Source organism: Schistocerca americana, unplaced genomic scaffold (assembly GCF_021461395.2).
Source record: "Schistocerca americana isolate TAMUIC-IGC-003095 unplaced genomic scaffold, iqSchAmer2.1 HiC_scaffold_1552, whole genome shotgun sequence".
NCBI classification, from domain to species: domain Eukaryota; kingdom Metazoa; phylum Arthropoda; class Insecta; order Orthoptera; family Acrididae; genus Schistocerca; species Schistocerca americana.
The window spans coordinates 10,001-15,000 of NW_025725638.1; the positions used below are offsets into that span (position 1 = coordinate 10,001).

Below are 5,000 nucleotides of genomic sequence, written 5' to 3' on the forward strand. Positions count from 1 at the left end.
AATCACAATCAACAAACCAGCCCCCCCCCCCCCCCCCCGAAAACACCTTTCCTTACAACAATGTGTGCCTTAACCTAACCCGTATTGTGCCTTAACCTAACCCGTATTGTGCCTTAACCTAACCCGTATTGTGCCTTAACCTAACCCGTATTGTGCCTTAACCTAACCCATATTGCGCCTTAACCTAACCCATATTGCGCCTTAACCTAACCCATATTGCGCCTTAACCTAACCCATATTGCGCCTTAACCTAACCCATATTGTGCCTTAACCTAACCTATATTGTACCTTAACCTAACCCATATTGTACCTTAACCTAACCCATATTGTACCTTAACCTAACCTATATTGTACCTTAACCTAACCTATATTGTACCTTAACCTAACCTATATTGGGCCTTAACCTAACCTATATTGGGCCTTAACCTAACCTATATTGGGCCTTAACCTAACCTATATTGGGCCTTAACCTAACCTATATTGGGCCTTAACGTAACCCACGTTGCGCCTTAACCTAACCTATATTGTACCTTAACCTAACCCATATTGTACCTTAACCTAACCCATATTGTACCTTAACCTAACCTATATTGGGCCTTAACCTAACCTATATTGGGCCTTAACCTAACCTATATTGGGCCTTAACCTAACCTATATTGGGCCTTAACGTAACCCACGTTGCGCCTTAACGTAACCCACGTTGCGCCTTAACGTAACCCACGTTGCGCCTTAACGTAACCCACGTTGCGCCTTAACGTAACCCACGTTGCGCCTTAACCTAACCCATATTGCGCCTTAACCTAACCCATATTGCGCCTTAACCTAACCCATATTGCGCCTTAACCTAACCCATATTGTACCTTAACCTAACCTATATTGTACCTTAACCTAACCTATATTGTACCTTAACCTAACCTATATTGGGCCTTAACCTAACCTATATTGGGCCTTAACCTAACCTATATTGGGCCTTAACCTAACCTATATTGGGCCTTAACCTAACCTATATTGGGCCTTAACGTAACCCACGTTGCGCCTTAACGTAACCCACGTTGCGCCTTAACGTAACCCACGTTGCGCCTTAACGTAACCCACGTTGCGCCTTAACGTAACCCACGTTGCGCCTTAACGTAACCCACGTTGCGCCTTAACCTAACCCATATTGCGCCTTAACCTAACCCATATTGCGCCTTACCCTAACCCATATTGCGCCTTAACCTAACCCATATTGTGCCTTAACCTAACCTATATTGTACCTTAACCTAACCCATATTGTACCTTAACCTAACCTATATTGTACCTTAACCTAACCTATATTGTACCTTAACCTAACCTATATTGTACCTTAACCTAACCCATATTGCGCCTTAACCTAACCCATATTGCGCCTTAACCTAACCCATATTGCGCCTTAACCTAACCCATATTGCGCCTTAACCTAACCCATATTGCGCCTTAACCTAACCCATATTGCGCCTTAACCTAACCCATATTGCGCCTTAACCTAACCCATATTGCGCCTTAACCTAACCCATATTGCGCCTTAACCTAACCCATATTGTACCTTAACCTAACCCATATTGTACCTTAACCTAACCTATATTGTACCTTAACCTAACCTATATTGTACCTTAACCTAACCTATATTGTACCTTAACCTAACCTATATTGGGCCTTAACCTAACCTATATTGGGCCTTAACCTAACCTATATTGGGCCTTAACCTAACCTATATTGGGCCTTAACGTAACCCACGTTGCGCCTTAACGTAACCCACGTTGCGCCTTAACGTAACCCACGTTGCGCCTTAACGTAACCCACGTTGCGCCTTAACGTAACCCACGTTGCGCCTTAACGTAACCCACGTTGCGCCTTAACGTAACCCACGTTGCGCCTTAACGTAACCCACGTTGCGCCTTAACGTAACCCACGTTGCGCCTTAACCCAACACACGTTGCGCCTTAACCCAACACACGTTGGGCCTTAACCCAACACACGTTGGGCCTTAACCCAACACACGTTGGGCCTTAACCCAACACACGTTGGGCCTTAACCCAACACACGTTGGGCCTTAACCCAACACACGTTGGGCCTTAACCCAACACACGTTGGGCCTTAACCCAACACACGTTGGGCCTTAACCCAACACACGTTGGGCCTTAACCCAACACACGTTGGGCCTTAACCCAACACACGTTGGGCCTTAACCCAACACACGTTGGGCCTTAACCCAACACACGTTGGGCCTTAACCCAACACACGTTGGGCCTTAACCCAACACACGTTGGGCCTTAACCCAACACACGTTGGGCCTTAACCCAACACACGTTGGGCCTTAACCCAACACACGTTGGGCCTTAACCCAACACACGTTGGGCCTTAACCCAACACACGTTGGGCCTTAACCCAACACACGTTGGGCCTTAACCCAACACACGTTGGGCCTTAACCCAACACACGTTGGGCCTTAACCCAACACACGTTGGGCCTTAACCCAACACACGTTGGGCCTTAACCTGCTCTGTAATTGTCATACGACGCGTTAAATTAGTGTGGTGTTGCCTAACTGCAACCCCCGCAATATAGTTTGCTACTCGCACTGCCTGGTCCCCAGAGTATCGCTTCATGTTAAACACCTTGCAGCTATACACTGCAATGCGGATGGCAGCAGGACGTACATGCTCAATGCCCTTCGCAGTTGTTCATTGGCATTTGCATGGCGAAGCACAGCCTACGTTGTGGTACGGCGTGTGTCAACTGTCCGCTGATGTTGTACGTCCAAATCACACACTGTACTGCACATTGGTCCTCATGTACTGAATGATACATCGTGGTACATGTGTGACCGTACCACGACTGCGCCAACAACGGCGAACCATACGGTCCAAATATTGTGCACTCAGCTACGTGTCGTCTCCCTATAAGAGCTGGATTGCAGTATGGTATGCCGTGGATGGCGATCAGCATGAGCCGTCTGTTGATGTAGTGGCGCGTGTTGTCAGACGTAGTCGTCTCTTCTCACACACCGTGATAGCATGGTGCACTGCGTTCCACATCTGCGACATGCGACAGAGGCCGGTTGACAGTCGTTCGCGCAATGGACATCGCATACGTACGGGGGCCACCTTCCACGTGTTCGCGAAGCGTGCACATGTTGTTGCGTGTATGTGGGCAGACATAGTGTGTCGTGACACCTGACACAGGCATGCAACAATCGTTGAATTTGCAAATGGCGATGGACGTCTACGTTTGCTGGTGACGTTACGCAAATGAACAACTGGTAAACGGTTGTGGTGCGGTTGTTCTCGCTAGAGGTGAATCAGTGATGGCGACGATCGGTTGAGCTACCAACCGGTTGTTTCAGCGATACCCACCATGCCCACGAACGTGAATGGCATGTGGGTGTGAAGCGATACGCGGCGGTGGCTGGGTGGGACCGTCCCCGGCCGGTGAGGGGGGGCCTCCCGGCGTGCTGGCCGCGCGGTGCGTGGGCGCACGCGCTACAGCCGGCTGGTGGGGGCGGCCAGTGGCAGGCGCGCCGGCCGACGGAGGCGGCAGGCGGCGCAGCTGCGCGCCGGCGCACCCTGCACGCGGCGCCGTGCGGCCAAAGTAGGTCCTCGCGGGCCCGGTGCGAAGCGCGGTGGACATCTGCAGTGTGCTGGTCCGATTGAGGACTGTGTGCGCTGAGGATGCGCCGCCGCCCGGCGCTCGGCGCCGCGACGCCGTCTGCTGCTCGGTCGCCTCTGCGGTTCTCGCAGGTGGTTTGTATCGCAGCTGTGCGGACGTGTTGGCGCGTGCGCTGTGCTGGGAGAGTTCGCTTCGGCACCCAAGTGGGGCTTTTGTCCTTCTGTGGCGCTGGCGTTGGAGCTGCCGGCCACCGTAGGTGGCGCGTGTTGTCTCCCGCCGGCAATGCCACGACAGCACGCTCCCGGGCCTCTGTCGGCAGCGGCAAGCTCAGTTGGGAGCACGGGTGGTCGCACCTAAAGCGTCTACTCGCCAAACTCCGGGCGATTGCGCCTCTCTCGAACCCGACCAAGTACTTAGGACGGCGCTGCGCGCCGCCGGGACCTGAGAGGGTTTCGAGGTGTATTGTGCAGGGGAGCTCAGCCTCCTCCTGTTTGCAGAATAATTGAGCGGACGCTTGCGTGTTCGCGCGGGCCCCCGGGACACACTCCCGGGCGGCCGGCTGCTCAGCTCTAGTTGACGCAGCTCCCTGGTTGATCCTGCCAGTAGTCATATGCTTGTCTCAAAGATTAAGCCATGCATGTCTCAGTACAAGCCGCATTAAGGTGAAACCGCGAATGGCTCATTAAATCAGTTATGGTTCCTTAGATCGTACCCACGTTACTTGGATAACTGTGGTAATTCTAGAGCTAATACATGCAAACAGAGTCCCGACCAGAGATGGAAGGGACGCTTTTATTAGATCAAAACCAATCGGTCGGCTCGTCCGGTCCGTTTGCCTTGGTGACTCTGAATAACTTTGGGCTGATCGCACGGTCCTCGTACCGGCGACGCATCTTTCAAATGTCTGCCTTATCAACTGTCGATGGTAGGTTCTGCGCCTACCATGGTTGTAACGGGTAACGGGGAATCAGGGTTCGATTCCGGAGAGGGAGCCTGAGAAACGGCTACCACATCCAAGGAAGGCAGCAGGCGCGCAAATTACCCACTCCCGGCACGGGGAGGTAGTGACGAAAAATAACGATACGGGACTCATCCGAGGCCCCGTAATCGGAATGAGTACACTTTAAATCCTTTAACGAGTATCTATTGGAGGGCAAGTCTGGTGCCAGCAGCCGCGGTAATTCCAGCTCCAATAGCGTATATTAAAGTTGTTGCGGTTAAAAAGCTCGTAGTTGGATTTGTGTCCCACGCTGTTGGTTCACCGCCCGTCGGTGTTTAACTGGCATGTATCGTGGGACGTCCTGCCGGTGGGGCGAGCTGAAGGCGTGCGACGCGCCTCGTGCGTGCTCGTGCGTCCCGAGGCGGACCCCGTT

General features: G+C 52.2%; 1 non-coding gene across 1 annotated transcript in view; it reads left to right on the forward strand.

Annotated features, from left to right (window-relative positions):
• Positions 1-4,210: 4,210 nt before the first annotated feature.
• Positions 4,211-5,000, forward strand: part of LOC124569843 — a 1,910-nt gene continuing 1,120 nt past the window's right edge. Inside the window, exon 1 of the ribosomal RNA XR_006971356.1 lies at positions 4,211-5,000. This exon is cut by the window's right edge and continues 1,120 nt beyond it. This is a non-coding gene — a ribosomal RNA (small subunit ribosomal RNA).